General features: G+C 46.8%; 1 long non-coding RNA gene across 1 annotated transcript; it reads left to right on the top strand.

Annotated features, from left to right (window-relative positions):
- Window positions 1-298: 298 nt before the first annotated feature.
- On the top strand, window positions 299-7,301 carry LOC146596119 (uncharacterized). The gene is made up of 2 exons (XR_014895823.1): window positions 299-661; window positions 6,633-7,301. It is a non-coding gene; the product is annotated as an uncharacterized LOC146596119 (long non-coding RNA).
- The last annotated feature ends 4,061 nt before the right edge of the window (window positions 7,302-11,362 follow it).

Consider the following 11,362-nt stretch of genomic DNA (forward strand, 5'->3'; position numbering starts at 1 on the left):
AAGCTTCTTGCTTTCTTGCTGTCGCCTTTCAGAGTCGTTCGTCGTGTTTGTGGCGGCTGCGTGTCAGGCTTTAGCTGTGCCCGTAGAAAAGGATATCCCTTAACGCGTGACCGAGCCGGCACTCGCTCCCCGTGCTGCCGCCGCTGCGATGGAGCGAGCCCTGCACCCGGTTTTCGCCTAAGGGAAGGGCTTTTTTGGCTTTGGGTGCTGCAGTGCGAGACAGCGACTGCTCGTGCCCTCTGCTGGCTGCATCACCGTGCCTTCGAGGGATCTGGTGCACTGACCTTTTCTAGGAGCAACTGTGCTCGATCCGGCCCTGTGCAAGGCCCTGGGATTTTAAAAGGGCTGGTTTGCTCCTGAAGGGGAGGGGCAAGCAGGCTGCCAGAGCTCTAGTGGATTTTTTTTTCCTCTCTTTYTCTATTYTATTTTATTTTTCGCAAAGATCCTGTATTAACGGCCTCCTGTCGGACAGGACCGCGTCGAGCGAGCGGAGAGGGGAYGGGCTGGTGCCCAGCGGCGCGCCAGGCATGGGCCGGCGCGGCCCCCSGTGCCTGCCAGCACAGCTGGCTCCCGATGACTTCAGCGGCTGAGAGAGTTCGCTGTGTTTCTCCCTCTTCCCTTTCGGCACAGGAATTGTTACTCACTGCGYACACAATGCCAGGTACGGTTTATTGTGAAACAGGGAATGACACGGAGCGGCTGGGCATGGGAATGCAATTGATTGGAACTCTTGATTTCCTATACGACTTCAAATTATAACAATCCCAGATATTGAGATCTTGGCACTGGGACCGGTTTGGAGGATAATTATGTGCTATGATTTAATTTTCGGGATCTGCAGTTAGTGCCAAATCTCTACGGCTTTCCTGCCTCCCTCGAGAGCACTTGGAGCCGCGGGTTCCTTAACTCCYTCGGTCCCCAGCTAGTTCTGACTTTTTCTCAGTGTCTTCCCCTTTTCCCCGAGTGTTTTGGGAAAGCATCTATCCAAAACTGGAAGAAGTCATGCTCTTCCTTATCATCGTAGCCCATGGGGGAAAAAAAAAAAGAAAAAAAAGAAATTGAGGAGCAACAGAGTTGGCATCTTTTGCCTTTCATGCGGCATCCACTTCTTTAAGTTAATGGTCCTTCAGGTTCAGTAGCTGATGTCTGTGTCAAAGTCCTGAGGATATATCCAAAAACCTCTCCAACTTTATCAGTAAGGACTTAAGAGCCAYTTTCTTTAGTACTTAGTAAAGACCAAATAGGCAGGTAAGGAGAACTACTGTGTCCCAGAGCCAATGTCCCCTGTGAACGAAGCCCTWGGAAAGGGGCTATAAGCATACGTCCCAAAGGAGCCTTTTAGGACAGGAGGTTTCCTTGCTCCACTCACTGGAGCGAGAGGTACAGCGGTAGGTGCGTCGGCGCGACTGGCCTGCATCTGCAACCCGAGCTGTGCCAGCAGCCGTTGCCCTTGCGGGCATCTCCTTCTGCGTCAGTATCTAAACAAGCACAAAACAAACCTGGGACTAAAGCATGCCGGGGATGTTTTTCTCACTGCCATCCCCCAAATCCTCGAAATATGCAGCAAAGGCTCTCACTCATGGAGATGCCTCTGGAGAAATGATAGGTTTTTGTCCTAGCAGAAGGTTCTTTCCCAAAGCCGCGTTTGAGAGGTTCTAATAATGAAGAACCACATTTCAGTTCCCAGCTTACAGTGTCATAGGGCAGCCACAGTCTTGAGATTGCTGAATCTGACTATTTTATGGTGGAACTAATGAGTATTAAAGTCTACAGGAATCAGAAATRTTCTGTTCATGAGCAAAGAAGACTCTTGCAGGCAGGGCGACACGCTAGATAGGGCACGATCCACACGCAGATCATTCAAATGTCCAGAGCAAACAGGTCTGCCCTATTTCTCCAAACAGGCAGGAGGCTAGATCWTGATTTCTAAAATGCAGGCTGTGATTTTGGGCATCTCAGTTTGTGAAGACTCAGCTTCACCTTATCTAAAAATACCCTGTTTCTAAGAGCTGAAGCCCCCTGATGAGCACCTCCACCCCTATGGGAAGTGGCACGTTTCCCTGGGGCACCAGCGTTACCCAGCTCTGTCGGCAATCTCCATCGACACGCCGTGCTCTGGGACACCGCGGTACCGGTATCTGGTTTACAAGAGCACTGCGACAGCGCCTGCCTGTGCAGTCTGGGCTTGCTTGGGTAGATTTATTCTCATTTCCGGATAAAGCAAACCATCCCCTTCGTACTTGCTTTTAGGAAAAAAAAATCAATCAAATACTGAAAGCATGTTAAAATAAACAACACACACCGAAAATCTGTTTTCCCTTGTTTTGCTTAGTAGGAAGTCAGCAGCCTTGATGGGGCTTTGATGTGGGGATACACATTTGATGTCAGTGCTAATGACAGGCAGGCCTCAAAAGGCTTCGAACGAGGGCTTGAGTTCACACAAACACTCCCACGTTCGCATACTTATCCGAAAGGGCATCCAAGAGCTTGGAATTGCCTGAATCTGCAAAACCTGGATCTTGAGATCTTGCAAGAACAGGCGCTTGCAGGACACCTGCTCTGAGCTGCAGCCAGAACAGCCAGTGCACAATTATTATTTTTCCACTTTGGTTCCTGTGCTGGCTGGAGATTAAAACCCAAGGTGTAGATGATATCGAAGAGGCTGGACTTGCAAAGGTTTGATCTGAACTTTGTCAAAACCCAGGTAAGTGTAAAAAGCCCAGGAATCTACAGGAGTTTCTTTTACATGGAACTAGGCATTTCCATGAAAAGACCAGGATTTTAAGACTTCTGATTTATTGAGCAGAGCAGCAGTCACCCCCGGGAATACCCTGGAGTCACCTATCATGCTGCTCAAAGCACTAAGGAAAGGTTTTGCTTGTGCTGAATACCCGTGGCTGCTCAGACCCTAGGATTTACTTCTCTCCTTGCTGTCATCTCTGTGTAGTGTTATCGCCACAGCTTTTAAGGTGGTGTAATTCTCTCAGCACCGCTGAAAACTCTTCTCTGACAGTCGTTGTCCATCTAAAGGCTCTGAAGTCAGGAGGAAACTTTTTTCTGGAGTTTCAGTGCTCCCTTTGCACAGCCCTGTGATTTCCTGCCTCAAGGCACCTGCACCTTACCAATTCAAAAAGGCCATCTTCTCAGAACTCTCCAAAAACACAAACAAGCATTGAGATGTCTTAATATTAGGTAAGAAAGGAATTTTATGCCTGCGTGGTACTATTCATCTTTAAAGTGAAGCTTGAGTACCTGTTTCAGCAGAGCTGGCCTGGAGCTAACTAACCTTTCAGCTCTGTGACTTTGGAAACAACATCCACTTGCACCAAGCTGTTGCTTGACCATAGAGATGGTTTCCGCTGATGCCAGATGGTTTTCATATAGCTCAATATTTTAGTTCTGAAATAATAACATTGCCAATTGTGAATGAATTAGATTGTCTCAGCCCTCACTTTCCCACCAATTACAGTGAATTATGAACAACTCTTGAATAAGAGAATCTCCCTTCTAGTTTTTGGTGCTACAAGATATATTAGCCTTGTGGCCAGCTCTATATTATTTGACTGATTTATAGATCTATAACTTATGGAATTAGAAGTGATCTTTTTTTCAGAGCTTTAGCTCAAAATGGTTTCTTTTTTCTTTGAAAATCACGCGGAAAATGAAGATGATAGATTTTCCCTCCCTCCATATATTTTCAGACCTCTAATAACAATCTCACTTGAAGCTTTCTACTCTGTAAGCTTGCCCTGCGTAAACTCAGAAACATGCCGTCCCAAACACACACTCCATCTACACTCAAACTTTAAATTTTCTAAAATATTGATTGACCAATTTCCCTTAGTAGAAAACTAAGGAACCTCTTAATAAACTTATGCAAACAGTGACTTTTTTCCATTGACTACCAAAACACCAGAATCAGATTTTATACAAAGAATAGTGTATTATTGTGTTATCAGCAGAAATCACCTTGCAGTAACTGCTACAGTGCTGTTGCTAAAACATTTCCCTTGTAAAAGGAGGAGCAAATCAATTTGGGACACAGAAGAAGAGCTGCAGTACTGACCCCTTTTTAGAACTGAACTCACAAAATTCTTAAAGCCAGTGCTGCAGGAACACTGGAGTATTTTAAGACTATTCTTGTGCTACGGCACTGCTGTGTCTAGCCAGAAGTGGAAATGTTGGAGACAAAATGCCTATTGCAATGAAGGCATTGACTTTCCCATCAGTTCTATGGAAACTGTTGGCATCTCCATGGGCGAGYTGGGTTCGAAGGCCTGTTTAGCAGGACAGAGATGCCAGCTCTTCCRCATTTATCTGAACCAAAGGCAGACTCTCAGATTTCTCCAGAACTAATCTGTACTTGGAATTGTTGACAAGATTGAAAAAGAAAAGCCTTGTACTTATTATTCTATTATTCTGGGATTGAAAAAATCCAAGAGATTTTGAGATTTTTAAAATGTTCTTTTTAAAGAAAACAGGTTCTTTGGCKTTCTGTTCTGAAGGCTGCTAATCTAGTGGAGAAGATGTCTGTGAGGAATTCTGCTGCTGTTGGGCTGGAATTCAGTTAGATTTTAAGTTATTTTTTCTGGTAATAGCTAATAAAATGAAAACCTGACAGTAAAGATACCTCTCCCTGGCCCACCTGCAAGTGATGTCATGGAATTTCTCTGTTCCCAATGTGTTGCCCAGCCAAATGTCTCGTTAGAAAAGGGGAGAGGAAGGTATTTGTTGTGAAATAACAAAAGGAGAATATTTAATAGGTCAGACTTGCAAAAATGCCTCCAGACAAGCCAGGCCAATTGGGGTCAGTTAAGTCTCCCAGGGCACAAGGAATTAGTAATATTTTCCATGGGCTAAGTACAAGAAGGAAACTTTTCTCTGGGTGTTGCTCCAATACCTGTGTTGCCTGCAATCATTTTTTTTGAAATCCTGGTATGAAACAGCATCTGCTGTTGGAATCTTTCRAACTGAGTTATGAAAGATCAGTGGCACTTTGCCACTCTTTATTCTGTTTTCTGGATCACATCTTCTTTGACCCCAAAGTCATCCCTTTGCTCCACCTGCCCTTGCCCTGCCTGCTGTCCTGGTGCTTGCTGTTCACGTGGTGTTATGATCTGGAGGACAGGGACAYTATGAAAAAAACCTCACCTTGCTGGCTCCCAACAGGCACTCGGGCACTCTGCGTTGTCCACCCCGCGTTTGCGGWAGCTGCCGTTGTGCTCAGCAGTGGTGGGTGATCAGCATGGGTCTGTTGTGAGTGGTGACGCTACCTCTTCCACATATATTACACATTGTGCCTGACCCCAGAGGTGCCTCTGGAGAGGGGTGGCCTGGGCTYAGCAGTCGGAGAGTGCTGGAGAGGCCAAGGATGTCACCCTCTAAGGCACAGGGCTCTGCTGGTTTGAGGGTCAGCACATGCTGAAGAGATCTGCGCCACTCAGACCTTGTGGCTCACCTAAAGCCCTCTGAAGAGACTCTCCTCTTTGGGCAGATTCAGGTCCTGTWTTTGCTAGTGGCTGAGATTTAGGTTATCTGCTGTAACTGGGATGGGAGCTGTGGATCTAGTCTACCCTCAGCTCCATCACATAACCCAAGAGCCAAAGCTAGGCACTTCCAGGGGGCCATTCATCCCACCTCCAGCAGGCAGGTATGTTGGGACAGGTGACAACACCATTTGGAGATGTCCAGCTCTCTGCATGGCCCATGGGCTTGGTTTAGGGGCACGAGGCCTGCCTGAGGATCTCACACAGATGCTGGGCACAGACATTTGCTCCTGCCAAGCTCCTGCCGTGCATGTCCTGCAGGCAMGCAGCTAAGACAGCGTTCCTAAGCYGTGCTGACCATCACTTGCGCATAAAGCAAAGGAATGGCATGGCTGGGAGAGGGACTGCGGGATGCGGTGGGAGTCACCTCGCTGAGGAGTCCTGCAAGGAGCCCATCCTTGACGGCACCATCACCTCTAAGGCTACATATTATTATTAACGGGGTCCCAGAGCCTGTGATGACTTCTGGCCGAATGCCACCGAGCCACTTTGTGTCTCCCRACCTCACATTCTCTTGCCATCTGCAGGCGATTATTTCCAAGCTCAAAGTCCACCGGCTTCTGAGCAGCTCTGGCCAGTTCTCCCAGYAGGCTCATTCGATGCGGTGTGCGCYGGGGAGGACGGGGGAGCGGTGGTATTATTCATCTCAGAAGTGAAAGGTGCTCGACTCTGGTTTGTTTTAATGGCGCAGTAACCACAGGCTAATATTATTAAGTGGTCCTCCGCCGCGTGCCAAAAATCCAGTCCTGTCGTGAGAGGAAAAAAAGAATAAAGCACTTGCGAATCCAATATCTTTGGTGCTAATTTTAGGCATGCGTGCTGGCACGGGGAGCTTGTTTCATCCACTCGAATCTGGTGCAGTGCCACAGAGTCAGATTTACAGACTATTAGTGTCTCAAATAGCACTCCATGTGCAGGAAGGGAGGGGAAAAACACTGGGTGCCTCGTCTTTGCGGGGTTTGAGCTGAGTTATCCAAACAAAGTTACAGGTTGGCTCATAAAAGTCTTAGTGATAGATTTAAATGAATTAATTTTTCTATGATTTTCATTCTGTTTTTTCTCCCTCTTCCCCTTCATCCCCTCTAGCTATTACATGGAATTACAGGAAATCTTCGTGTATCACATCTTCAAAGAGATGCATTGAAAAGCAATAGCAAAGATATCCATTTCTTCCTACTTTGTTATTTGTCTTGGCTCAGAACATGGGGCGATGCTGCGCTTTCCTCACCGCGCCCCCGAGCTGTGCCCAGGTCCCCTACCCATCCCTGAAGTCCCCTCTCCTCCCGGGGCACAGCGACACGGGCTGGCAACCCTGCGACCGCCGCGTGGTGCCTTCTTGGCCCGGGCAATRGCTCTTCGTAGCTACGTGAGACACCGGCAGTGAGCAGCCAGAATACGGTCCTTCCTGCTTTTCTGCAGTGTTGAAGGAACGTAAATAKGACTCCCATAAAGCTGCGTGTTTGCTTGGACCCCATGGAGCAAAGCAGCTCCAGCGGCTGGAGCTCGGCGCAGTGGCACCGGTGGCCGAGCATGCCTGGGACCCACCACCACGAGAGCCCCTTCCCCGGGGTCATGTCCAGCGAATCCCTCCCATTTCCAGTGACATTCTTCACTGTACAGCTTGCTCTCTACTTGCTATAGCTACTTTGGATTTAATTACATTTCCAGCATGTCACAAGTACTTAATTGTGAATAGCTAAACATTTAAGACACAGGAATATCTCTCCAAATAAACACATGTACGGATGATACAGAGCTACTGTATTCACTCCAAAAGCTCCATTAGTACCTTTTATATATATATTCCTTGATTATTGAAAGAAAGCATAAAACTAGATTAAGAGGGAAAGGAAATCAAGAGGTGAAATGGTGGACGTAGCTGGATTAAAAGAGAGAGAGAGAGAAAGAAAAACACGGCTGGTTTGGTAGCCTTCAATGAAAGAAATTTGCGTTTTAAATGGAAAAAAAAATGTTTCCAGTGAAACTTGGGCAGAAAGTCAGAATCAAATAGATATAATTTGAGACACAGCCCATATGAGGGCTTGCATTACTGAACTACTTTCTTCTAAATGATCCTTCTTTTAATTTTACATAATGTCCCCAAAACCTCTTAAATAAATACATACTGTTTGGAGTTAAGTAGCTGTAAATACTATTTTTTTTTTTTTACAACAGGCAAGTCAAATGATAATGGCTTTATCTAAGAAACACAATATAAGTTTACATGCAAAGGAGGTATTCYTGCTCACATGAAGAGTAAAAAAGGTGTAAACTAGAGTGACTTTCCAGACCCTTGCACAGAGGTGTATAAGGGATAAACTGGATTTAAACAAAATCAGGTWCGAATTCCTCATCTGTACGGAGGAATTTGGGGATGTGCACAGGTATGTTGCCACTAGTTAAACCACAACGCTGACCTCCTTGCAAACCTCYGTCTTTTCACCATGGTATAAATTGAATTTAAGGCCACTGATATCACTGTTCCAAAATCCGCTCAGTCCTTTGAGTAAATACAACCCCAGTGTCTTGAGCACTTTTGTTAAGTCCCTGCTAGAAAATAATAAAACACTTGTTTGATGAACCTTTACCTTTCATATACAGACACATCCCTGACGTGAAACTGCAGCAGTGACAAGGGGGGTAAAGTATAGGAAATCAGACTGAAAAATCTGACTTAATTAAATAGCAGATTTAGATGTTTTTCTGGTCTGTAGATGTAGCCTGAGTTGTGAGGAAGTGATGTTGGTCATCTCTTGCTATCACCAACACAACTGCTGCTGTCATTGAGTGAAACAGTCCAGGTAGCCCTGAACCCCATATGGGCCCAGCAGAAGAAGTGGCCACTGCTTGGCTCTGGCTGTGTTGCATGGTTCTTGCTTCTCCAGTGAAGGTAGGATGATGGACCTGGGCAATGCTAAGACGAATTTTGGAAAACAGTCCCCTCTCAGGACACTGCCTGGGTGATGACAAAAACCAAAGCTCTGCCCAAGTCGCCAAAGGGACCTGCAGCGTCCCCAAAGCCAGCAGTGACCAGGAGACATGAAGCTCCTTATACTTCATGGAGGGAGGCTTAGCTCTGCTGACATCTCTGCTAATGCCCCTTTTCGCCTGCTTGAAGAACATTAACTGTAAAGAGGGGGAAAAGGACTTTGACATGGGGCTAATGCATTGTGTGTTGCATTTTTTCTCTCCTCAGCTGTTTCCTGCCAGTCAAAAAATATAAACAGACTTTCACTGAATTGGGCTGTTATGGAAATAATTTGATGTTTATTTAGTCTCGTATTCTGAGAATTTGTGAACTGTAACAGCAACACAAACAACAACAGGAAAAACGGTGCTAATAACAACTTAACCCCTTGCAGGAATGCAGCCAGTGTGGGAGCGAGCTGTGACCCTGCTCTGGAGCAGGGAATTCAACCTTTCCCACTGGAACCCGCCAAGGGAATTTGGGGAGACAAACTGAAATCATGCAGTGAGGACCCTGCCCAGGGCACTCTTTAGTCCAGCCGATACGAATGCCAAAATCCCTTGCATATCCTGCATATGCCAAAATCCCTTGCATATCCTGCATATACAACATTTCAGTTGTATTTTCTTAGGAAATCAGGTTTAAGTCTCCAGGTGTTGGGTGGGCTCATGCATGTATGCACAGATTTCTTATCCCTGCTTGCAAAAACCTGGATCGGGGGAGCTTCCCAGCTCCTCTCCRTGCCTCGCGATGCTCCTGCTTGGAGGCTGCACCATTGCTGGGTGTCAAAAGCTCAGCTCAGGCAGTTTCAGCATTAATCACCATATGGTTGTAAGAAAAGAAAAGGAAGYGTGGAAATATAAAGAGAGGTGGTTTGGATTATCCATTGCAACCGGTTGGTTTTTTCATTGACTTAGCTGGAAATGAATCTAGGCCATCAGCAAACATTGCGGGCAGCCCCGTACAGCACTGTACGTTTTTAGGTACCCGGCCTTCCCTCAGGATACAGCACRAGTGCCGACCGCTTGATGAGTCTTACCGTCTTTAATACAATCACCAGAAATGAATGAATCCTGGTTCCAAGCCAAATGGAAATTTTAAATTAGGTAGAGCATATAGTGCTGGTTGAGGTGTGCTGGAAGYGCAGACATGTGGCAATGAAACGCTGTCCGTCCGCGGATGCTAACCTTGCTATGGTTTGTTTGTTTTGCAACACCTTCTTAGCCCTGTATGGTTACAATTAGTTTGACTTTTTTTTTAACCTAAAAAAGAGTAAAGTGAGAAAACAGAGGGAAAAAAAAAAGATATTTAAATCGACTGTCATTTCTGGCAAGGCTGAGTATCCCAACAAGGTATTTGTTTATTATCAGGTATTTCCTCAGGATCAAATCCAGAGGAGAGAAGTCTGGTGCGAGTTAAAGTCTGCTTAAAATCCTTCTTGAAAAGAGATTTATGCTAGGAAATTACCTAACCCTAGGCGAACGGCTGAGTCAGAGGCAGCGCGGCGCGGCCCGCGCGTTGTTGCTTGCAGCCGGCATTTTTTTTTTTTTTTTTTTTTTAAGCTGCTCCAAGGGCGCCCGGTGAGAACAGCGGCAGCGCGGCGCTCACACCGCTCCGCAGAGCTCCCACTAGTTTCCACGGGAATGAGCCGGCCGGAGGAGCGTGCTGGCCCCTGCGCCAGCGCCCGGGGTGCCACCCCTGCACCTGGCCCCCTGCCCGTCCTGCCCCTCCAGCGGGGCGGTGGGGAGACTTCCACCTCCCCATGGTGACTTCTCCATGGTTGACCACCCTGGTGATGCCCCATCAGCTGGTCTCCACCGCTTGCCGGCCATGGGGGGGCTGGACCCGCATCACGGGCTTGCGGCATGGGACTGCCACTCTGGCTTTTGCAAAAAATGTCCCTGTGYGCTTAATCCCCCCCGTTCAAGGGACACTCAGTCCCCACGGGCAGGATGAGCAAAGACAACGCATGGTACCAGGGTTGATACGAGGCTCTTGTAGKCAAAACATCAGCCAAGTAGGTTGTCTCGCTAATTTTTTCAAGGTCGCCACTAAAATCTCTGGCAGGACTACACTCCAGCTGGGAAATTTTACCGTRCTTACAGAAAACAAGGAGTATATTTTATTCTGGTGCCCGACCCATTGCTGTTTGTGTTGGTTTAACTTCACTGACCCCAAAATCGAGAACGAGAGTAACACGCTGTTGAACTGGATCCTGATACGGGTATGAATCATGTGTGTAATACAGTAAATTACTGAGAAACAAACATTCAGCAGGTCTTCTGTATGGAAACTATTTCTTCTTTCATCTCCATCGATCATTGACGTATCTGCTGACAGAACGTGGTTATGCCTCCAGCCTGTGATCAGTTTGAAATGTCTCAGAAATATGTCTCCATGCAGTTAAGGTTTTCCGCTGCTAAGAAATATCTTAATGCTAAAGGTTTGTTTACAAGGGGTGGCTGTTTCCACTTGCTGGAGCATTAAAAAAGTTGTTTTTTCCAACCACTAAGTAGATCTAAACATTAAGCGTTTCTTAAGTTGGTTTTCCAGCTCCTGGACTGCTATAAACATTAACTTCCATTGGTTCGGAACAAAACAAAACAAAAACATTGCTGCTTTCACTTAGCCTCTCCTAAGGTAAAAAAATAATATTTTTAAGGAGGCTTTGTTTTTGAAAGGCTCCTTGTGCACCCTGCTCGCCGCGCTCCCGCTCCGCCGTACCTGCCCGGCCGCGGACGGGAAGCCGGGAACCGGCCGGTCCCTCGCCGCGGGCTGCGGCCGAGGGAAGCGTGACTCACGTTGCCTTCCCCTGCACGTGGGAGAGCAACGGAGAGGCAGGAATTAG

Source organism: Rhea americana, unplaced genomic scaffold (genome assembly GCF_003343005.1).
Source record: "Rhea americana isolate MKP2758 unplaced genomic scaffold, rheAme1 scaffold_21, whole genome shotgun sequence".
Classification (NCBI taxonomy): Eukaryota; Metazoa; Chordata; class Aves; order Rheiformes; family Rheidae; genus Rhea; species Rhea americana.